Here is a 26,319-nt window from a genome sequence, read left to right on the forward strand (position 1 = left end):
GGTCAGACAAATCACGTGATGGTGCCCCTCGACCAGGTAAAGAACTTAGAAATTTACCTTCGGGCAGTCCAGACTGTTGAAAAGCTCTAAGATATATTTGGAATGGGTACAGCCTAGAAGGTAGATGACAGGGGGACACAGTAGATGCAGAAGGACAGACAGGAGTCATCCACAATAGCCGAGGGGAGGATGCCTGCTCATTAAGTGGGTCAGCAGCTTAGCAGTGAGCACAGCAAAGATCCCAGTTGAAGTAGGAGCCAAGCGGGGAAATGAAAGGCGTTTTGTACAGATATCTCTGGGCAAAATTGACTGAATTTTGCCGTTGACAGAGTATTAATGTGATCTGACAATTGTGCCCATCCTTGAAAATCTGCAGCTGTACCAAAGTCCAGACCCTTTCTGCTTCATGGTTACGTCTAATTTCTCCTTGCCTCCTTATTCATTTATTCTCAGCTGCAAGGTCAGAACCTGTGACTAGGGGTGATCCAGGCAACTGCTCTACCACTCACTAAGCTATGTCCAGTCTCTAGCTTATTTCTTAATCAATAGTGAAAAATTTAAACAGAACTTCAGAAAACTTATTTACTAAGTTTACTATGTTCCTCAATGGCGGAATTCACCAGCCTTGGACTAACTCTTCTATTTGAGCAGCATCTTCTCATTCATGTATGCTCTGGAAGAGAGCATGTTCTCACAGAATGCACCTCCCTGTCCCCAGTAAAATTCCAGCTGACTTGGGACAAGCAGGGCTGAAAATACGGTTGGAACTCATGGTGATAATTTAGGTGCAAGCCTGGTTTTCATAGAATATTCAAGAGTTCAAAGGCAACACGGACTACATATGTAGTAAGAGTCTTGCCCAAACCCAAACTAACTAGGTAACCAATGAAAGAAAAAGAGAGATAGGTAAATTAATAGATCAATAAATAGGTAGCTAGGTATGCAGATTTTTAAAAATCATAGGTAGGTAAAAGATTATATATATATATACACATATATAATTATTATGTATGTATGTTTGTGTTACCTGTTATAGATAACAGAAATATACATACATAATACATAATACATACATAAAAAAGGAAGGAGAAAAAAAAGAAAATAAAAGAGCCAAGTTGTACATTGGTCAGACAACTTGCCCAAATCCCAGAGCTAACATTAACTTGCCAGGAAACAAAAATAAGGGTATACACCAAGTCTTTCCTCTGCTATGCCGTGTTTGCAACTTGTTTTTATTTCTAAAATTATCCTTCCTTCTTTCCTTACTTCCTTCTTTTCTTCCTCCCTCCATCCTCCCTCCTCCATTCTTTTTCCTTTCTTTCTAAGGTATGGTTGAAATACATAAAGGTATACATATTATATTACATGAGTCTGTGATAAGAATATAACTGTGACATCAGTGCTATGAAGATATGAATCACTTCTAAAATTCTCTTCTCATCCTACTTGTGTACTTAGGCTAAGAACACAACGTACGACCTACTTTCTTTAGAAGTGTTTAAATGTATAGCAGACTGCTCTTAGCTGTGGGCACTATGTCGGGCAGCACATATGAGGACGTATCCATCTTATCCAACTGCAACTTTGCTCCTTTGACTCACAAATTAAAGCTCCATGGACCACTTTCTAAAGAAGAGCACACTCGTTACTACTTACCGTGCATCGATCTCTTAAGTACATCTTCTAAACTAGGGCACGGCAATAACTGCTTTTTTAAAAATCAAAGGCAGGTAACCTTTAAATTCAAGGAGAAAGAAAGGAGTCTCGGAAGGAAGGTCATCTCATATCGCTAGCATCTACTAAATCAGCACCACTACCCAATGGTCACAGTCAAGGTCTGCTGTGGAAACCAACATCCTCTATCAGTATGTTCTCATAGGAAGATATTAGTGAAAGCCAGAGAAACACCAGCTACTGTCCATGCACAGAGATGAATACAATTCCAGCAGCTCAGCAGAGCGGCCAACAAAGATACACAGCCATGGTTGCAGGCCACTTAGAACTCACACCATGGCTGGAGTGAATTAATCCACTCTGCGTCAATACACGACTGAACTTCAAATATCTAAGTCTTGACAGAAGGTAGTAAAATGTCACTGTATCGTTTATGTCGGAACATGAGATGAGATTTTGAATATATTAGGTATGATAAAACATTTCCCCTCATCTCTCCTTTTATCACGTAGTCACTAGGAAATTTAAAATATGGTTGCATACGTTTTCAGCAAACTTGACCTAGACCAGCAAGGGCCTGCCTTTGTGACTCATCCACAAGAAGTGATGGATGAGGAACATGTCAATGATAAACAAGGCAAACGATGCCAGCAGAGACAAGGGCACAGGAGAAAACAACGAAAAACAACTGGGCAGAGGAACAGGCCAGTATTATTTTTGTCAGACAGTCACCATTTATAAACCCATTTCCCTACTTCAAATACAATTTATTGTTCAAAACTGTTAGGCTGTGTTTGCACGAGAAACATAGGAGTAGTATAAAATAAATTGCAGAGAATGTGAGATTCGGTAACACAAGTATTGAGTATTCTTAAAAGCTAGAAAATATAATTTCTAGAATGTTTTCTATTAGGACAAGCATTTTAAGGTCTAAATATCAAACAACATATTTTCCTCATGTTTTGTAACTACTAGGTTCTTTGAGAAGCAGAGGGAACTCCTAAGAAAGTGCATAAGTGACAATGACCTTTCGATATTACTAATCATCTCTTCAAAGAGCTGTAATCAATTACCACAGGTATTTCCAATTTCATCTTGCTGTTTCAGGTTTCTGAAGCATTAACAATAACTGTCAAAAAACGATATTTTAGAAAGACCACTTTTCAAATTTTAATGTTTCCAAGTCAACCTTACATCTCATGACCTCCTCTACAGAGAAAACTAAAGATCAATTCTGAAACTGTAAATCTCAGACCAAAACATCAGAACTGAAAGTTTCTCAATAGCATAGACAAATTACTATTTGTATCCTTATGGGTGGTAGTGGAAGAAAATTTGTTCCAAATCTGTGAAAATGTAAACTTTTCTATTCAAAATTCTTTGTAAATGAAGAGAATAAAGTAGAAATTACTGTCAACAACACTTTAAACTTGTTAGCTTTACTTCGATTTCAAATATGACTCTTCTAAGTATGCATCTGACTAAACAGATGATACTTAACGAACATTGTACATTGATGTCATGTATATGTATATACATTGTAAAGTATGTTTTATGACCAGGGTGAATAAAATTGAATAGCCTAATATGGCAGAACAGAAATGACCCTATTTTTTTATGTTCTGAAATAGTGAAAATTGAACTTCTTGAAATAGCACCGATTGTGGGACTTTTACTTAATTCATAATAGAGTTGCGTCTGCTTCAGTCAAAGAAAAACTGATGTAATCTCCTATAAGTGCTATATCAGAATGAATATTCCAAAGGCAACATCAAACAAGATAAGCAAAATAAGCCTAAAGATTAAAAACAGTAGTGTTACATGTCCATTGTGTGCGTACTGTGTACACTGTATACTGCACATGATGAACACATGCATGCATCATGAACACAGATGCATGAAGGTACAACACACACACACACACACAACACACACAAAGAAGATAACACAAATAATAATGTGGACGTTTTTACTCCCCCACAGGATTTGCTTCTGGTGCTCAGTGTAGAGGCCTTGGCTTGGGGAGGGAGGTTAAACAAAATCACACACTGGGGAGAAATTATGTTTAAGTGGGAAAAAAACCTAGGTCTATAACTCTCGAGCAACTACCACCATCACAATAGCATTCCAACTGCTTGATAGCTTGTCGCAAGGCTGTGTGTTTGAAAAATAACTTATTACAATAGCACAGGAAAATAAAGCACGATTATTTATGCACTGTTCATAAGCACGGAGCCAGATGTCCAGCCAAATCAACCCTTAAAATTCTACTACATCTATTTTCTCCTTGGCTATGCCATAGTCCTTTGTCTTCTGCCAGAAATGCCACATGCCCTGTGAATTATTTAGAAACAGTTCACCTCCTCCCAGTGGTACGTTGTTTCATTATCACCCAACAGGGCAAAGGTAAGCTCAGAACTTAAAATGCTGCCAGAGGAATTGAGAGATGCCCTAAGGTATTGTGTTACAGCTCAGGGTGAAGTCCCGTCCTGCACCCCCCTCCCCCAGTGTGGAAGCAAGACTAGGTCCTCCGGTTTTAATGGTTTACATAAAATACTGCACATAAGTGTTTTTAGAAATCTTCTTATAAAATCCAAACCTAATATTCTGTGCACCCAGCCCTTCTTCCCAATGCTATAAAAGGCAGACAGTGTTGTTTTAATACAGGGCAACAGTAGTTTGAAAATTTTTTCTGTGCAGTTGAGATGGTTAACAAAGCACTCTTACTCATATTGGCACATGCAATACCCAGTGGCCCATAAATACCGAAGAAATGATATTAAAAAACAAACAACAACAACCAAACCTCTGCTGTGGACATAACCACTTCATATGCTGAAGAAGTTGTGGGGTGAATGTCAGTGTGAATGTATTCTTGTGTTTGGGAAAGATTTAGACAGACTTGCCCTCTCCTTACAAATATGCACAACAAATATCAAAGCCATGTCGCTTCCTGTTTCTTGTCGGTTTTTTCTTTTTTGTCTTTTATTAACATTTTCTCACTATTTTTTTAAGTCCCATGTATCATGAGAAAGGCACAATTTATCATAACAAGAAAATCAGACTGGGATATTCTGCCAGAATTGTGAAATGCTGTGCAATGAACACAATACGAATCTGCCTGGATCTGCTGCAAACGGAGTAATACAGTCATATTGCTCAGTGTACTGAGGGGAAGAACAACCCCACCACATTTGCTTATCAGCGTCTTTACTGGTAGGCTTCCTTCTGTGGAAGAGAAAATATCCCTTTTAAATAATCTCAATAATTTATCCTCAACTCCTAAGCAGAGAAAACTCAGTAATGTTTTGACAACGACTTCTACCCCACGACATCCTTTTCAAGATATTGGAATGTTATGGCCACGAAGTTAAGAAAAGCTCCCATATATCATGACTTGCCAAGAAACACAGGACCCAAGCAACCCAGCCCTTTACAAAGTCAGCCCATCTTGCCATGAAGCCTCAGAAGAGTTTGGCCACAGCATACATTAGACATCACGCTTTAAGGTGCAAATATCAGTTACTGTGTACAACATTCTAGTTCAGCTAACATCACTTGCTTATTATGTGTAACTGAGAAATGGCCCTCCCAAAACGAGCAGCTCACTGGAGAGCTAGTTCCTTTGGGGGAATAATAATAGCACCATTGAACACGTATGTAAATGTTTCTCTCTCTCTCCCTCTCTCCCTCTTCCTCTTCTTCCTCCTCCCCCTCCTCCTCCCCTTATGTGAATGTTGAAAAGCCATATTTTTAAATCATATATTTTAAAGCCCTCTTTATTTTATGCAGCAAATATGCACATTATTACCCTGAAAGCAACTAGGAAATCTAACATTTAAAACAAGTTTGTATAATGCCAACAAAAGTGTGAATACAATATTAAATTGTATATTTATAAATTTATTTATATCCATGCAAGTATTACTGTACAACACATTGAGTCATAAACACATAAAGACTTGTATTTTCAAATTTTGTGTTCTTGATCTATTAAAATGGCTATTTAAAAAATTCTAACCATGTAGAATGATTCCTTAGATTTAAATTTATACCACACACAAAAAGCATGTACTTACAGTATGGTACATTTTAATCTCTTTTCTGCAATATTACACAATGCTCTAAATTTTTGGAATCCATTCTAGGCTAATTTTTCATTAAATGTTTTTTGCACGTCAATTGTTATTTTAAAGTAAACCCTCTTCTCCCTAAGTCCTAAGTCCTAATCTAAAAATGAAATTCTTCATTGACGGAACTAATAAAGCACAGATGAGAGTACACAGTCTAAAAACCACAGGTAATGTTTTCTGTTTGAATTGTCTTTCCATCAAACTGAAGGAACAATTTTAATTACCTGCCAGCAAAGAGCATAAAAGGAAGCAGCTCTGTGAGGCACATATGTCACATATGCAGCCAGGGCACCAGAAGGGAGACCGTCATTTACCATGTGACTCTAAGCGATATTTAATTAGCTTACTACAAAAACCTTTACAAGGGGAAACCACTTTTATTAATAGAGTGATATTCAGTTACCGTCACAACTTTTCTCACTCTAAATATCTGTCGATTCTAAATACTTGGGTATAGGCTCCCTTCTGACTGGTCAACACATGCACACAGCAGAATGACTGATGGGGTCTAAGTGTTGTGAAGGTCTCGTTCTAACCAAACCTAGTAAATAATTGAGATACACTTAGAATTGTCTCTGTTTTGACCTCAGCTTTCTGAGATCGGGTTCAAAGCACGATTTATCTGCTTCTCTCAGTGCACACTCCTGAAGTCATCTGGCTTTTGTATTTCTCCCACAGCTAGATTCCCTTTAAAATTGCCTTGCACCATTTCCCTAAAGTAAATGGTGAGGCTGCCCCTGGACTCACACAGAGGACCCTTTCCTTTCTGTGTGGTGGCGTTCTGCTCCACAGTTATGCTGCTCAGGTTTTAAAGATTCCAAGAACATTTATAAAGGATGTGGAGGGGAGAGAAAAATCAAGATAGAGACAAAAAGAGTCACTAGTCTCATTCTCTCTTGTCCTATAAGAACTTATAACCAAAGAAGTTACAACACAAAGTTCTCTGTACACCTAATGGTATTTGCTTTTTGGAGCCATTTTGATAAGCATATTTCAATAGTTTAGTAAATGTTGATTACGCAATGAAAATTAAAATAATGGCAGAGTCTTTTGGAAAATAGTAACTTCAGTTCAGAGAGAAGCAGGAGACAGCAGGAGTCAGTGTGAACAGCTCAGTGGATCCCGCTGCAGACCACGTGGGAAAACTCAATAGTTGTACTAATTTATTCTCCCTTTTGCCTTGAAGGTCCCTAAACACTCTAACTTTGGCAGTAAATCAGTTTTCACAGATACTTAGAACTAGGAAACATTTTCTCTTCTTGAACTATGTTTTATAGTGCATGCATGTGTGTGTGTGTGTGTGTGTATGTGTAAGTGTGGTGTGTGTGTGTTTCTGTGTGTGAGTATGTGTGTGTGTTTCTCTGTGTGAGTGTGTGTGTGTGTTTCTCTGTGTGTGTGTGTGTGTGTGTCTGTGTGTGGTGTGTGTCTGTGTTTGGTGTGTGTGTTTCTGTGTGTGTGTGTGTGTGTGTGTGTGTGTGTGTGTACAGAAGGATTAAACAAGTACACCAACAGTCCACCTTCCTTAGTCATTATCAAACAAATCTTTGCTACTCTCACTGTGCTAATTCACCAGTTCTCAGACCTTTAATATGGAAAACAGCAGTTTTCGTTCTGTTCACTTTGTGGCGTACAAACCTAAGATTGTGTTTAAGTGGCTTAAGACGAAGCATTTCAAAAGTTTCTACGTCGAGGTTTTAAATTAAAGTGCACACTGTCTGAAGTTTATTTCCAAATGTGAGGAAAAAACAATAAAAATATTTTAAAACCTTAGAAGTTAAACTTGTTCTTATAATGTTCTTAAAATATCATAAATGGAAGAAATGATCCAGTCTCCTAAGCCTTATTCAGTGGTAATTATTAAGACAAACAAACAGGCCTCAGATCTCATGAAAGATAAAACTCCCCTCAAGATTCCAAAACAAGTTACCTAGAAAATAAAGTCTTCAAGTTAAGTGATAGGGGATAGATTTTAAAATTTTGTGACCTGCAACCATTAAGGGAAGTCTTAAGTTGTCTGTTACAGATTCACAGTGATAGAATAACCTCATAAATTAACCCCTTACCTGCTTTCTTCCATAACTAATGTAATTAGAGTTTTTAGAGTAAACAGAGACAAATTCTGTTTTCTACTTTAAATATGGACAGATTAAGAACTTTATCAAATAGACTTCCTTGCCCAATTTCTAGACATATTTATTTTACCGTGTTTAAACATACTCATCTTAATTAGGAAAAAAAAAATCTGCTCTGGAACGGAAGTGCCACAAGTTAAATGCAGGTCTAGCTGTGTGCCACGTAATTGTTATGTGGAGAAGGCTTCTGTCAAAAGCAAACTATAACTTACCTCAAGTTCCAAACACCTGAAACAGATTCCAGTTGTATTTGGAAGTGAGTTTTGTGCATGTGTGTGTGTGAAGTTCAACAGCCAATAAATTCCATTCTGCAGTGTCAGGAAAATGAAGCCCAGTCCCAGAGTTGCAGAACACTGAGAAGTTTATGGTCCCTAGTCAACATTCAGGTAGCCTTAAAAATACTTTCCTCAGGCGCAAACCCTCTGGCTCCCTGAATAGTGCCTCCATGTAGGTTAACTAGACAGAGGCCTGGGGACACACGCTTGGCTCAAGATGCTGGCTTTCCACACCCTTCTGCGTTATAGGAAGGTGACTTGCTGGCTTATAGTATGGTGACTTGCTGGCTGAGGCCAACGCCATCACAGCTCCCAGAGCCCTATAAGATCTGATGTGCAACATTTACCTGGAGGTGCTTTGACAAAGCCACACAGCTTGGTGGCGCTCCCCGGGTTGTCTACCTGTTGTCAAAGAGCAAATTCACAGCCCATTGCTGCTGTGTCTTACAGCATTGAAACCCTATATTAGGTTTTAAAGGCAGCAGATTTCACATGCAATTTCTCTTAGTCTGTGGTTGACACTCATTATCGTTTCCAACCTATATTTGCGTTTGTGTTTGTTTTCTAAAGGAGGACAGATCTTGTGAGATTTCAGTTTCTTTCTCTCCAGTTCTCACACGCAAAATAGTTCTTTCCCCTTCCGTATGCAAGGCACAAAACGTGAAAATAGTTACACTCTTATTTATCTCACTTTCGTTGCATGTTCCTTAGAGGTGGAAGAAGCTCGTGCATTTAAGATTATGTGTAATGAGTCATCCTTCTGTGTAAGATTTTTCTGAGATAAACCTGCTTAAATTTACAAAAGAGAAGCCATGCATTACGTTTAAGTGGAAGAAAAACAGATCAGGAACAGCTGGATTCTAGACAAGTTTATTACTGAGCATTGGGCTTCACTGTTTCTTAAGAGCTTGCTAGAGCATTATTTCCTTTGCAGAAAGTAACATGTCTTTAAAAATGTATCTCCCGTCTTTAAAAATATATTTCACCCCTTTAAAAATACATCTCGTCCATTTAAAAATATAACTAAAAATAAAGATAGTCACCTCCTAAGTTCTTCATAAAGGCCAGTATTTATAGGCATTGAGGGAATCATTGCCTCCGATTTGTTTATACAATTCTCAGAATTCTCAGATCATTGATATTCATTCTCTCTCTCTCTCTCTCTCTCTCTCTCTCTCTCTCTCTGTCTGTCTCTCTCTCTGTCTCTCTGTCTCTGTCTCTGTCTCTCTCTGTCTCTGTCTCTCTGTCTCTGTCTCTGTCTCTGTCTCTCTCTCTGTCTCTCTCTCTCTCTCTCTCTGTCTCTCTCTCTCTCTCTCTCTCTCTCTCTCTCTCTCTCTCTCTCCATCTAGGTGCTAAATGATTCCATGGCCTGCAGGAGGGATGGCTCATCTCATAAACTGGAGCCTGGCATCACTTTTAGAGGGGAGGAACTGATAAAAGGTGTTTCTGAGCCTTGGTGACAGAAACCCCAGAGCTTCAGCTACTGAAGTAGGCGCTGTCTACCAACTAATGCAGCTGCTGGAGCTGCAGAGATGGGCAAGCTAAGGGAACACCTTACACCTGCACTAGCCTCCAGACTCCTGTCCTGGTAATGCTTAAATGATGGAGAACCATCCAACTGTATTCAAGTTCTGTGGGCGTGCCAGAGAGTCTACAGAGACAAGGAAAGGCCTTCCGTCCTGCTCTGTTTTAGATCACTAAAAACAGTGTCTGATATCTAAACCTCCTCAAGGAATTATATTCCTAAGTACAAGACAATATGCTTTTGAGACATCTACTTTCTTAAGGGATTACAAGTCATTCAATATTTACTGTATGTTTCTGGCTGCAGCAGCAGTCACAGGAGCAAAATATTTGTCTGTTGCTGGTACAACCGGGACTCACTCAAACACACCTAAAACTCTAAGAAGGATAAAGTCAGCTTTCTATGCATTAAGGAAGGATGGGCTGTTTGTCTTTTTTTTTTTTCTTATCACATGCAAGTGGACTCAAAGACGCAGTAGCCAGAGCACAGGCAGAAACAAATATATGACATCTTTTCTAAGTGTTAGTTTCCCTCCTACAAAAGCGGTGGTTTTCATCACGACCACTAATGGGAGTCTATTTAGTTTCCCAACATAAACAATAGATTGTTGAAGATTTTATCTCCCAATTGCTTCATTTAGCAATATCTTTTTCATTACCTCATATTTAAAATTACATCTAGCCCTCAATCAATGCTGACAATTATAAAGAGATTGTAGGGCACAAGTGAGATACTAAGGTAGCCCCAATTAAAGAAAAAGCAGCGGAGGCTTCTAATTGGTTAAAAAAAAAATCTTGTTTTCCCATTACATTTTATAGTATGAAACTGCTTGCTGATCCCCCAAAATTATATCGCCCTTCAGATTCTCCCATCTGGGAGGGTGAAGGTTTACCCCACATTAGATAAGAGTAAAGCTATTACAAACTGCTGACAGCTGGTACATTACATGGTAGTGACTTGCACGGTATGAGTGCCTCCCTGGCGTTTGTCAAATGGGTGACTTTTCTTCAAAGGAATATGCAAAGTAGAATTAAGTCTAATCACGCCCCCTGTTAGGTTTGAGCAGTCTCAAAAACGTGTGCTTTGCATAAACAAACAAACAAGGTCATTAACTGCAGTCCTGGCCTCCTTAAATGTCCCCTTCTCTGCTCGGTGTCCATGACATTCGGCAAGCCATTGACGCTCACACATTTGATACACTTCAAGTCTTCCCCACGTTGCGTCACACCTCCCCCTTTTTTGCATTATCTGATGCCTTTCCACTTTAAAACGATGAAATTATCTCCCAGGCCTTTTGTAGCATTTCACAATTAACTGTGAAATACAGTCCTATGGAATTCTAAGAAACGATACTTGAAGCCAAGAGATTAAAGTACAACCACCATGGGAAAACAAAGGGGAAAAGTATAGTCACAAAATTTTGACAGCAATTATAAAAAAAGAAAAAATTGACAGAGAGAAAATGACTGAAACTTGACCCGAGTGCAATATTGTCCCTAATTGCTAACTGTGCAGTTATCATGTACATAAAAACTAAATAGAAATCAAAAGTGGCACCATTTTCCTGAGGCAGGTGTTAATGTGGTGTCTACATGATATAAACTCAAGACATGGGAACCTACTTAAACTTTTAGAGAGTCGTCACTATGCCTCTGCGTTACAAACACCAAATCAATGCGATGGTTATATTTGCTGTTTGTTTAATCTTCTTTGCATTTTAAGACTGATACCTCAACAAATATTAGGAAAACAATTTATAATTTGAAAGAACCAAACAGGTTAGGGCAGGGTAGGATTGTTGGCAACCCCTTAACGGCTCCAAGTCATTGAAATGTCATACTTCTCTAGATAATATTATTGTCTTACATATTCAATACTGTGTCTACAAATTGTAGACTCCCTGATTTTTACAACTACCAGAGATCTACCCTCTCACATCCTCCTGTTTAATTTATATCTCTACATGAACATCTCACATGCATCTCAACTCAAACAGTTGTAGCACCCGGCCTTTGTTGTATCTCTACCAGACCTAGCTGCACCTACCGGACCTGGTTGACTGCACAATCTTTCCCACACATACAAAGTCCACGAGCAGAGTTACTGAGTTCCCTCTACAACTCTACATCTAGTCAGAATTGGTGACTGTGACCTTCAACCTATATCTCAAATGTGCTCGCCTCTCCATTTTCTCAGCCATCAACTGGTCAAAGCTTTTCTTTGCTTCTATTCAGATTACTGCAGTAACCACCCGAGTGACCTTGTTTTAACTGTGTTTTCATTGCTCTTCTCTATTTAGTATCTACTCACCACAAGGCCAACTATATTAACCATATCCTTACTTCCTACATTCTGATGTTCTTGTATTGGTGATCTCCATGACTGGGTAGGGACAACCCTTCCCAAGACTAGTGACTTCCTAGACACAAGACACTACAAGGGAGCCTGCTGTTCATGTAGAAACCAACAACTCACAACAGTAGGGTACTCAGCCACCTCCTTGATTAGTCTCTCAAACACAGTCATTTTTATGTGCATTAACTATATTCTCTGCTGCTGTGGCAGAAAGCATCTGACAGAGCAGCTTGAGAGAGGAAGAATTGTTTTGACCCGTGAGGTTTTATGTTTTAGTCAACCAAGACTGGAGAAGTTGAGTGGCTCACTCAATGGAGCATGGGGCAAGAGTGTTTCTCAGCTTAGCAGACCAGGAAGCACAGCAATCAGGCCAAATCAGGAGCAGGTACAATCTTCAAGGTCTGGCTTTAGTTAGTTACTGCTGCCAGCTTGGGCCACTACCTGCAGATTTCACAACCTTCCAAATAGTGCTACAAGCTGGGGGCTGAGCTTTCAACTATGCAACTGTGGGAGGTGCTTCAGATTTAAACCCAAATACTCTTCCTGCACTAAATTGCCTAGGACCAGCAACAATCTGATTGGATTAAGAAACACCTAGAGCATTAGTAAGGTTCACCCTGACATGAATTAGTGAGGGTATTTCCATATTGTATGCTGAAGTCCTAAGACAAGGAAAAGAGGGAAACAGGGAAACCCACCCCAATACATCATGCATCTGCCACACCCTCCCTGTCCACTAAAATATGGGCAAGCAGCCTCATGCTGCTACTGCCAAAGCCTGGAGCGTCTCCTGGCACTACGCATGTCTCTCCACCAGGATGCACAGTGAGTATTGGCTCGAACTGTGAGCCAAAATAAATGTTGCTTCTGTCTAGTGAGCTCCGGTTGTCAAGTTGGCACAGGCTAGAGTCATCTGAGAGGGAAGACCCAGATGGAATTGCCTAAATAAGGCCAGCCTGTAGGCATGACTACTAGAGACTGACGCAGGAGGATCAAGTCCACTGTGGGTGATCACATCCCTAAGCAGGTAGTCCTGGATCATAAAAGAAATGTAGCTTAAGCATGGGCCGAAGAGGGAGCTACAAAGTAAGCAGTGTTCTGCTATGATTCCTGCCTTCTGGTTCCTGGCTTGAGTTCTGCCCTGACTTTCCTTAATGATTGGTTGTAAAATGGAAGTATGTACCAATACTCCCCAACTTGATTACTTCTGACTGTTTTACCAAGGCAACATATTGAAACTAGAAAACTTCTGTTTAGTTTCTTCTCATATTTGTTTATGCAAGTGAGAGATATAACTATAAAACAGATTGTAGAGATACTTGGTGATAACCTTACTCAGCTATATGAGTATTCCTATGGTCTAGGACAATTCAATGTAACAAGAAAATTAAATGGCTAAGCCAGAATAAGTCTGACATTTGCTTTCTCCCACTTCTGCCAACTATAAACCTCAGGCCACCTCCAACTCACCATTCTCATAACACAAGAATGGGATGGAAAGGGAAGGAGAGATCTATGGACAAAGACAGACAGATAGCTTTTTATTTAGTACACAAGACACATTTACTTTCTGTTTTCAAACCATCACCTATACCATATTTATTTAACATACATTATACTCAACCATTCAAACTTTATGCTCATTAAATATGCTTTCCCTTTTGATTTGGAAGTAGATTGGGGATCAATCTAAAGACAAATATGTTCAAAGCAGGCTATGTTCCATATTTTATCAGCAAGATCACCATTATCAACATCATCTGGTTCATCTGGAAACCTTTTTACTCATGAACCATGTGGTGGCTTGAATATACTTGGCCCAGGGAGAGGTACTATTAGGGGGTGTGGCCTTATTGGAGAAAGTGTGTCACTGTGGAGGGAAGTTTTCTCCTGTGTGCCTTTGGAGTGAGATGTAGAACTCTCAGCTCTCCTAGCACCATGACTTCCTGGATACAGCCATGTTTCCTACCATGATGATAACGGACTGAACCTCAGAGTCAGTAAGTCAGCCCCAATTAAATGTTCTTTTGTAAGAGTTGCCTTGGTCATAAAGTCTGTTCACAGCAGTAGAACACTAACCAAGACAAACCATAACCACTTGCTAGTAATACATATGGTGGTTGTTCTCTTCAGGTGACTGGAGTTTAGATTTCTCAGAAATAGAGTTTTTATAGAACCTGCTCTCCTTGAGAGCTGCTGCTGTTCTGTAGAAATGACAAATCCTACTTTTTCCTGTTTCGTCAATAGAGTGATGAGAGTTTTGCAAGGCAATAAGATGGTGCCAAGAATTTCTATGAATCCATTTATAATTTTCCAATAACTCAGGTTTGGAATAATGATGTACACCTTCTAGGATGGTAAAAGCTCATATATTAGTGACTATTTCACCTATCACTTTCTATGAGACTTTCTCTTTCACAGAAACTCCCCCAGAAAGCTGATGCTCCCTGTAAAAGTCAAGACCACTCTAAGAAACTCTTTCCTATGGTCTAATGGGTCTGAAGTTGAAAATATGGGTTTAAGGAAGGGCTGAATTCTAAAATGCCTCCAAAATATAAGAACCTCAAGCCCACACATTTCCTCAACAAGAATCACTCACTCATTATCTTCATCCTCTGGGCGAACTGGCTAATGTTACACACATCCACAACAGTTGCCAGATTCTCTTTTGTGCTCAAGATATGAGACTAAAATCGTAGCTGAAGCAATTAGAAACTTCCTTTGAAGTCAAGTGGCTCTTTCGACCATATTTCCCACAGGTATATATCAAGCTTCCTTGTCCTAGGATAAAGGAGAGCCTCTCACCTGGACTAAAGGTAGCAACAACCAGCACATCTTGATGACAGTTTACATTATGTCACTTCCAGGTACATGCATGGCATAAGCTCCAACTATTCCTCATTAATACAGCAAGATGGATAGACACTGTAGTTACCAATTGATCAAAAATATTTGTCTCATGTCTAATGATAAGATTTTTCTCAAATCTTGTTATTTGACCCAAGTGGTTATATTTCTTACTTCCAGAAAGCCTATTAACTTCTTGTCCTTGTCATTGAAATCCCAAGAAGTAAGACAGCTCTGAGGCTGTAGCCTGTTCACAAGCTAACAGGCAAGTCAGCCACAATTTCACAGATGTTGGCAAAGAGGTGTAAGGCTTCTGGGTCAAAGTCTTTATTACACATGTCAAGAATAGAAATTAGAAGATCAGCATTCTCTGTGAACTTTCTCAAGTCCACATTCCCAACACTGATTTGGCATATACTGTGTGTGTGTGTGTGTGTGTGTGTGTGTGTGTGTGTGTGTGTGTGCGTGTATGTGTGTACTCATGTGTATACATGGGATGTATGGTACGAGCACATCTGCATGTGTGAATGTGTGTATGTGCATGCACGTGTGTTTGTGTGTGTGCATGTGTGTGTGTGTACTCATGTGTATGCATGGAATGTATGGTACGAGCACATCTGCATGTGTGAATGTGTGTATGTGCATGCACGTGTGTTTTGTGTGTGTGTGTGTGTGTGTGTGTGTGTGTGTGTGTACTGGAAAGAGTGTGTCTGTGTGTCTGTGTGTGTATGTGTCTATGTGAGTTCATATGCATGCATATGTACATGCATGCATGTGTGTTAATGTGTATGTGTGTGCATGTGTATAAGTATATGTATGCATTTGTGTACATGTGCCTTTGTATATGTGTAATTATATGTATGCATGTGTGTACATTTTCGTGTGTGTGTGCATTGTGTGCATATGTATACTCATTACATGAGTGTGTGTGCATAAGTGTGCATATATGTGTATGTGTGAACGTGTATGTGTTTGTGTGTGTTGTGTGTATAATATACTTCCATAAACCAACATTGACATTAGGAAATTCAACATATTTTATAAAAATCAGTTCCTTGCATGCTTTTTCTTCCAGAAGTAAGCCTTATATTTACAGCACTGGGCAGTACAAAAGCCCTGTGCCTGCAATAGAAGAGGGCACTATCTTCTTACTTTTTTCTATGTCTATCCACTAACATCCTTGAAAAGACAGCCACCACCTGCATCACAAGACATACAGAATTCTAAGTGAAGAAGAGAAAATGTTGTTCCACTGGTACATACATAATATCTCAGCCAGAATGGTTTGAAGTTCTCCTTGTCCACTTAAGATCACAGCCTTCTCTCAAAGTGCTCAGGAAATGTTATTCTTTCTGTGTCCTTTGAACACCCCAATCTCTTTTTCAGGAACTTTTTTAGACCCATGAGTATATAGACAAAAAAATAATAGAAGTTTCAGTCCCACTAATCCCTGGCTTAGTTGAGATACAGATGGTCATTAGGGGAGGGCGCTCAGCTTGCTGTAGAGAAATACATCCTCAAACATCTCAGCTTGCAAAGTCAACCACTAGGATTTAGGCAAAAAAAAAGTTTCCATTGTCATCACAGTTATCTGTAGCATCCAGAGTCGTGATACTTTGTGTGTGCTTGGAAAATGGTTGTTGTATGATCTGCTGATTTTCAAAAAAGGAAAAGAACTTAAAAAAGAAATCTTGGAGGCAGTAGTCAGCATCGAGGGGACTCAGAGCCTCTGCCTTCCTCCCACCATCTTCTTATTCAGACATCTGTTTTTCTTAGACTGGACATGTATTTATAGTACTCATTATGATAAATGAGGAAACCAGTGCTCATTATGTTGCTATGAACTGTCCTCAATAACAAAGCAAGAAAAAGAAATGTTCTGGCCCTAGGCCTGTAAACCATGTGGCTGGATTTATCCTACCTGATGCTAACACAGAATCCAGTGCTTGCCTGTGTACTGCTATCCAAATGGCATCAACTGGTTTGATATCGCTTTGATATTGAGGGAACTGTTTGCTTTCTTTATTCATTTTTCTGTCCCATTCTGAGAAAAATAAATGCTTCCATGTGAACTTCAGGCGCCATGTTCCTCTTTATGGTTAGGAAGGAAAATGGGTCAGGTAAATCAGCCATTGCCCTGATGTGATCTCTAGATGCTTCCTGTCTGCAAGGTGCCAACACCATGTCTTTTGTCCCCTGCATTTGAGGACAGAAACCAAGGAGATTATAGCAAAGGCCAAGGTTGGCTTCGGAAGAGTCCAAAGGAAGCTGTCAAGGGAAGATTTGAACAGGACAGTGCACGGGGCTCTTACTCAGAAATGATCTACACATGCTTTGAAAACAAAATATGATTTTCATCTTAGCAGCTCTTCCAAAGCAGACACGGGATGACTGACAGCAAGAGAAACATCAAGAACAGAAAACCCAGTATTCAGACCTGTGAATCCAGAAGATCTTTCTGCAGAGGCAACGGTACCTCCACACTCCCACTCTCCATTGTCAGAGGCTGTCTCAGATCAAGGTGACAAAGACTAGAGCCCTTATCTTGCTTACTGTGAGTCAGAGTGAACCTGGGTAAGTCATCCTTAGTTCTCCTATCTGTCCTTAGAACCACATGATCACCACTCCCTCCCCCCGACCACACAGACATGAAACTAGAATCTTCTGTATCTGTTGATTGTTGTAAGATACTCTTTATAAATATTCATTAGTTTTTATCGTCAGCTTGACACAACACACAACCACTACAGAAGAGTCTCAAGGAATGACTGGTTAGAACAGGTTGGCTTGTGGGTATGTCTAGGGGGGAGTGCCCTGATTATGTTGTTTGGTTTTGGAAGACCAACCCCATTGTGAACAGCATTGTTCTGTGGGCTTTGGTCTTGAAATATGTATAAATATATCTATATTATCTATCTGGATCTAAATATCTATATCTAAACAGAGATATAGATATAAATATAAATATATAGATACATAGATATCTGTATAGATATAGGGATATATATATTAGAAATAATACAGATGTAGGTAGTAAATATATATCTACATAGATATATATCTATAAGGTATATAGATACATGATATATATATGTATGATAGATAGATAGACAGACAGACAGACAGACAGACAGATATGAGTGGAGACAGTGAGAGTGAGCCAAGTACTAGTAGAATACTTGATTACATTTCTCTGTTCTTGACTGTGGGTGCCATATGTCTATTTCAAGTTCTTGCTTCCTTGGTTTCCCTGCAGGGATAGACAGTAACCTGGGATTCTGAACTAAAATGAACCCTATCTCCCATAAGTTGCCTTTTTGTCAAGATATTTTATCACAGCAACAAAAATGAAACTAAGATGATGAATACACTTTTTAAAGCGATGGAAGTCTGCATTAGATGTCAAACCAGACGATTGCTCCCCCAGGGTGCTGTGTTCCTGAGTCCTGCTAGCATCCTGAAAACAAACAGTGCTATTTTCTCACCTTGTGATGCCCATGACACATTCTTCGAGACTGTCTCTGTTGTCCTTGAATCCTCAGCTTAAATTTCACCTCTGTGTAAACTGCTTCCCTTGCCCTAAAGGAGTTTCCCGTTGTTCCTCAATACCATTTCATTTTTCTTCCTAACCCACACAATGTGTGAATGTCACTTCTTTGCCTGATGTCTCCCTAGCTGTCAATCATATACTCTGCAAGCCATGCCCATCCTTTATCCTGTGAGCTTTCTCACAGGAGCAATGCCTAGCAGTCAACAATCTTTTGTGAATGCCTGAATGAACAAATACAGAATGTGAGACAATGTTGGCACTTTCCCCAAAGCAGACAAATAGGACTAGATTTTTGGAAACATTCTACTATAAATTTAGCATTTCAGCTAAAACCAAACATATTTCGTGTGTTGAATGGGTTAAGGCTATAACATGAGAAGCCCCAATTAAACCCAGCAATTGCTTTTCACCGTGAGCTTAACACAGAACTGTACCTATGGATGCATTCCCTAACAATGAAAAAAATTAGGCTCATCTATTCAGTTTTTATTTGAACCTTGGAATATTTCTCAGGTCCACTGAAAATACTATTTGAAAATGTACATGTTTAGTGACCTTCTGAAGTCATAAAATTTTTTCTTATGCTTAAATTAGTTTCAGACATATGGTTTCTGCTGTGTTGAAGCACAAACTTCAATAAAATTTACAGTAAGTCAACAACAGCTATGAAGTTAATAGTGGGGCTCATTTGCCTTAATTCAAACCACATTGAAAGAAAAATGACATGGCAACAAGATTTCACAGTCCCTCATGTCAACAGGGCTAGTGCTGGGTAGGGATTGATAGATTCATAGGCAGATACACTATATAACTGTTTCCACAATACATAGTGTATAAAGTAACTTTACATGATACCTACATGATTACATATGTAATTTAATCTACTAAAGCATCACTTTCTCTAAATGACATTAAGTGTTGACCCAATGTGAAATCTATGCACCATAAACGACTAATTTTTTAAAGGCTTTTTCTTTTCCTTAACTACAAAACAAGCAACACTCACAAAGATGGTGAACTCTAATCAGAAGATGGCTTTCTGCAGAGTGGGCTCCTAGGTCAGGGAAGAGCACTGATTAAAAAGCTGTTGAGATCTTTGACCTGACCTGGAAGTGAAATAGTTCAGATCTTTGACCTGACCTGGAAGTAGAAAGTGTGTGCATTTGTGTCAGTTTTGAAAAGTATAAAATAAGAATGTGAAGACACTACAGAAAGTATGATCAATAATTTCTCCAGTTCAAAAATTATCTTGCAATATTATTAAATATCAGTTTTATTAGGCCAAAACCTCCACCTTTATAATGTTTATTTGGCTATTTTAACAACATCTTGTTATTTCTGTAAAATAGACTTTTCTTTGAGAAGAGTATAACGTTTTCCATTTTATTGGTTAGGAAATATGTAGAAAGGAGACCTGTAAAATTTTTCTGTCCTGCTATCATAGGAAGCAAATTCCTAAAATAAGTCACTTGAGAACAGAAAGGCTTAATCTAACAACAACAACTACAAAAATAAGAGAAGAAAATGAAGGAAAATATGCAGAAACAAATACAGTTTAAGCAATACTACATAGAAAATCAGTAAGCAACACACTAGTTCTACTTTAACCATTTTTAACAAAGTTTACAATAAATGATAAATTAAAATAGAATATTTGAGCTCAGAATCACAGTTTTCTTGTGTGTGTGTTTGTGTGTGTGTGTTGTTGTTGTTGTTTTGTGCTTTGTTTTTCTGAAAAATATTTTTGACTCCAATTAGTTACAATAAACAGTTAAAGGTGATTTAGTGACTACTATCTGAGTAAATATTTATTGTTTTCTTATATTTTTTTCTGCTAGAAGTTTGTTACATCTGGCATGGTATGGTGGTACACACTTGTAATCCAAACATTTGTAAGGTAGAAGAAGGCCAGTCTTGGCAACACAGCCAGTGTGAGGTTAAGTCTGGGCTAAATGAGGCCTGGCTTATAATAAATAAATAAATAAATAAATAAATAAATAAATAAATAAATAAATAATAAATAATAAATAATAAATAAATAGAAAGAAGTTCTTCCTTTAAAAATAAATCCCTTACCATATTAACCAGCACTTATCATTCCCTCTTTAAAATACACTGCTTATGGCTTCTTGTAGACACTAGACTAGTCCTGAGTAGCCTTATGCATAAAGCCATCTAAGAGATGTCGTGACAGCAGCCTGAGCTAAAGAAGACAGCCAGCAGCTACATCCTATAACCTGTCATTGAGAATTACACTTCTGATAAAAGCATTATTGCTTTTTATGGTGAAGATCCAGACTTGATATAATATAAAAATAACTCTCTACACAGGAACCTTAATATTCAATCATAAATAATGACACAGAGGATTCTAGAGACCTTCCTAAAGGGAGTTTTAGAAAATGCCAATCTAAGCAGTCTCAGAACAAGGGCTGCTGGGAAATCATTCACTTCGGTGATGCACGTATTGGTGAGTGACCCATCTCCCTGTTGATAGCTCCCAGGCCTACTGGAGTAGATCTGAGTTACAAAGAAAAACACAAAATCAAAGACAAACGAAAGTAGGATGGAGACTTGGTGACAGGAATGACTTAGTGAGTAGGAAGGTAAAAGTGCAAAGGGGTGAGCATGACCAAAGGTACCATCTCATTTATCTGTCTATCTGTCCTTCTGTCATCCTTCTGTCCATCCATCCTTTTGTCCTTCTGTCTGTCAGTCCATCCATTCATCCATTCATCCATTCATCCATTCATCCATTCATCCATTCATCCAACCATCCATTCATCAATCCATTTATACATCTATATATCTATCTATGTATCTATCTATGTATCTATATTTATCTATCTATCCATCTATCTATCTATCCATCTATCTATCTATCTATCTATCTATCTATCTATCTATCTATCTATTTATCTACCTATCTATCTATTTGTCTGTCTTTATGTCTCTATATCATCTGTATCTATCATCTCTATCTCCATATCTCTGTCCAGGAAATTATCAAACAATAAAGTTAATTTCTAGAAGGAAACTGCATCTCTTATTTAAAACTCTTGGAATCAGAAGTGGTTACAATTTCAAGGTTTGTATATTTTTGAACTATTTATGTTTAACTAATGCATGGGAAATGAAACACAAAACCAAACAAGAAGTTTGTTTATGTTTAATGTGTAGGTTATAAACGAATTCTGAAGATAATTTTTATGTTTAATTTTCTGAATTAAATAAAATTTCAAAGAGGACATTTTTCTTCAAAACATTTTTTGGACTTTTTATTAGGATATCCATGGACCAAAAAGAGAGACTGTCTAGTCCACTGTCAAAAACTAATTTTCTTAGTAAAAAGCTGGTGGCTCTGGGAAAAAGCTAAGTTCTACAGAAGTGTTTTGTTTTAAGATTCACCCCAAAGCATCACACACACACACACACACACACACACACACACACACACACACACACACACACACACACACTCAATATGTTTTCAATGGATTCGTGTCCTCACTTCATACAGAAGCTAAGTACCCTCATAGACAGAAATGTTTTCCACATCTTTATTCTTTTTCTGGCCTAACGTTTAATAAATTGCAGAACTCAATTCCTTTCTTCCCTTATAAACCATTCTTGTTCCAAAAGCCCTCCCAGGAATGTAGTTTTAATTTTTTATGGAATTTCTTATAAAAAAAAAATCTTGGCAGAAAAGAAGCAGTATAAGGGAGAGAGGAAATGTGTACGCATTTGAGATTGGTGAGCAAAAAACACTTTTATCAAATTATGAGACAGTTTGCATCAGAAAATTACAATAAAATGAAAATCCTTAGTTGTTGTGGTGAAGGAGGTAGGGTAAGTCATACAGCAGGCAGTAATAGTGCTGACCACTCCCTCACCTTTCCTTCTACCATAACTATTATGATTGTTATTGCCACTATAACTTTCAAAGATGGCTCCCATTACCCCCACAGTTTCAAATAATGATAATAAAAATGGCACCTATTTTATTTGTGGGATATTGTCCCTTGGTGGTTAAAGATTAGTGTCGTTGTCTATCTGGAGTTTCTAGTTATACAACTCACTCAAGAATCGGTGACACTTGGTCACGGAATCTGCACATAAGGATTTCAGGACCATATATAGAACAACCCTTACCTAAATTATCTGGCACAACAAGTGTTTTAGAATTTGGAGATTATTAGACATGAGATCTCTTGGAAAATGTAACCAAAATATAAGCATGAAATTCACATTTATGTTTCAAAGTCACCTCACAGCACAATAGGAATTCTATATAATATTTTAAAATAATTTTTATGGAAAACAGATTTTTTTGAGATATCCAATTTTCTGCTTATGGTGTCATGTCAACACTTAAAGGGCTATAGATTCTGAGGGTAGAAGACACACCTCAGTGGGAGAGTGCTTACTGATTATGGACAAAGCCCTGGACTCAATACCACTGCTACATTTAAACTTGGGTTTTGTTTTCTCATATTGGGGCCACCCAAGCTATATAACCGACCCCTTAGTACTGCAAACACATATGCCCTTACCACATCTTCAACTCTCATTCAGATACTGTAAAAATGCCGTGTATTGGTACAGGCACCTAGATGTCAGTGTAATTTGGTTCTATAAGCTTTCTAGAAAAGATTTGGATGGAGAGACACCATCTGTATCACTTTACTGAGGTGTGTACTACAAGTCTCTGGTTTCTAAACCTTCACTAGCAAGCAATTTTATAAAAATTAGAGAACTGATGTCAAGTATGGCTTTTCATTGATGAAAACTTCAGCCTTTTGACTCTGAATGACAGAAATGGTCATCCATTCACATGGATGGAATTGAGAATAGGCAAAAGAAATTGATCACTAAAGCATTGTACCCAAAATTTCCAACCATACATACACAAAATATAAACATTGCAGAATTCTGTACTACCTGTCCTTGAAATGTGGGAGTTTTAAAACTTAAAAGCTATGTATATAGAAGACTCTGATTGTCGAATGCTAAGTACAAGACAGGAAATCTTGTATGGAATTTTGAAAGTTATCTGAGCTGCAGCTTTCACAACTTCTTAAGGACTTGGTGTCAACATTTCTTAGAATCTACAGATCAAACTGTAGAAACAGTTTTTTGCATGTTTGCTAATAAATGTAAGAACAAAAATCTATATATAATGGCAGAATTTGACTTAATATTTCTTTCATTTTTTTTACCTTGGACCAAAGTTTCGGTTGAACAGTGGAGTATCTCAGTGTTAATGAGCAGAGCTAAAGGACGTTTACTTACATGCACAAGTGCTTGCATACACACGTACACATGCTCACACACGTGCACACATGCACACACACACACACACAGTCACACAGAAAACTAAACGTGGAGAATCATAAGCCAATGCTTATGGGAAGATATTATGGAATATTTGTTAATAAGCAATTGAAGTTTTCATGTTTCAAATTGACATGGGAAATGATGTATCAGCCTCCCAACAAATTAACTGGAAAATTCCCTCCATTGCAGGAGAAACTGATACCTACCTTCCTTGCAAATTCTAGCTGAGGTTTTTTGTTTTTTTTTTAAACTGCATGTGATGCCTACTTCAAAGTAATGAAATTACTGTCTATTGTATTGTATTATACTATGTTTTCACTTATAATATTCTATGGGCTAATTATCATGAACTTGTTGATATGTGTCCTAAATATCATAAATGTTGAGATAACAGAATAATCAACTTATTCCTAAATGTCAACTGTGGTGTTTTTTTTAACTGAAAATGTGGTGCTTTCCTAGTGGTATTGAATTTGTTGTTTTAGCTATGGCTGATTGACTTTCCAACTTCTATGTTGTTTTGCAAGGCTCCTCCTCTTGTGAACCTTGGCTCTCACTTCGGGCTGCTGTCTGCCATATTTCTTTCCAAGCAGCTGCGTTTCTGCCCTCATGATAGCCACGGTAAGTTTGTTAATAACAGACCTATTGTTCTCTGTTTACCCTCAATTTGCATTTAAAAATGAGACATGAGTAGTGGGAATTTTTCAAAAATTATGTACATGGTTACTGATACATTGGAAAAATTCTACACATTCTCATTTTCCTTTTAAGATGATTCCCAAGGGCTGAGGCTGTAGCCCTTTGGTGTACTTGCTTACTATACACAAGACCCTGAGTTCAACTCCAACTCCAGCATGATAAACAATAAGAAAAAAGGAAAGAAATAAAAGGAGAAAAAAATCTATATTTTCCAAATACTATATCACTTTTAAGCATGTAATATTTTACCTGTTTCTTTAAAATTTGAATAAATGCTATAAATTAAAATTTGCCAAAACACATTTAACACAATTAATTTATATTTTTATATAATTTTAAGCTATCTCATGTTTGTCTTTCTATTTCTAGAATATTATTTTTCACAAACTATTCATCATAAGGTCCTTTCTGGACATGAGATTAATCATAAAGCCATCCTCCAAACTCTGAGATTCTGATGGATGGCCAGTATGTTTTTGTTTTTTTGTTTTTTGTTTTTTTTTCTTTTTTTCGGAGCTGGGGAAAGAACCCAGGGCCTTGAGCTTGCTAGGCAAGTGCTCTACCACTGAGCTAAATCCCCAACCCCGGATGGCTAGTTTTAACCAAATCAGGTTACACATACACAAAACAATGCTTAAAGTCCACAAAATGTTTGAACTATTAACCTATTCCCAAGTAGCTATGCAGGAACAAGATGAACACACATTCAAATGTATATTTTTAAATAAAATGGGTTTTCTTAAAATATTATACTTAGCTGTTATTTTTCTGAAATAAGAGATCAACAATCACTCAAGAATGAGTATCAAATAAAGAAATAGAAGATTAGAAAGTACCATTTTCTCTACTGCTAGTTTTTGCTTTAATACTGAATGAAGTCTTACTGTGTAATTTATTAAATTATTCATGATAATTTATTTAGAAGTAATTTAGGTGGGTGAGGGACCAAGGAAGCCTGCCAGGCAAACAACTTTGTTACTCTGTAATTAGTGGCTAAAATGAATGGTAAGAGTTGACTGGTGTCCTTTCTTTACTTTTGTATACATTTCAAATTGCCCATAATAAAATGCTATGGGAAAAGACCAGCAACAGAGCTCCTAATGTTGAAGAATTTGTACCATGAATGTTGCCTGTAATAAAACATCTTTATTTTCCTTTTTTCATATTATTTTTATTGTTTGAGAATTTCACATCATGACCCTGGAGCACACTGATTTTCCAATTTTCCCAAATCTGCTGGCCCACCCATTTAGCCCACTGCTTTCCTCCATGAAGAAGAAAAAGAATAAGAGGAAGAAGAAAAAGAATAAGAGGAAGAAGAAAAAGAATAAGAGGAAGAAGAAAAACAACAACAAGAACAATAAACAAACAAGAAGAAGATGATGGAGAAGAACGAGAAGTCAAGGAAAAGAAGAACAAGATGATGGAGAAGAAAGAGAAGAGCAAGAACAAGAAGAACAAGAATTACAAAGGGAAGGAAGAGAAAGAAGAAGAGAAAGAAAATGAATAAGAGGAAGAGGAAGAATAAGAGAGGGGAAGAGTCCAATTTGTGTTGCCTGTTGAGCATGGTCAAAATCCTCGTGACCAGTCCCATAAAGCAGACTGAGTCCTTCCCCCAACCAACCTCCTTCCTTTCCTTGTGGAGAGTCAGATTTCAGCATCCTTATCACAGTTTAAGAGTTCTATTTTATAGGCTTTTTGTCTAGGCTGTTACTTTCATCTTGGTTTTCTAAGACAGGGAAAGAAAGGGAATGGATTTCGCTCTACAGTGTGAGTATCTGGGAGAAACGGT

The sequence above is a fragment of the Rattus rattus genome, chromosome 2 (assembly GCF_011064425.1).
Source record: "Rattus rattus isolate New Zealand chromosome 2, Rrattus_CSIRO_v1, whole genome shotgun sequence".
Lineage (NCBI taxonomy): Eukaryota > Metazoa > Chordata > Mammalia > Rodentia > Muridae > Rattus > Rattus rattus.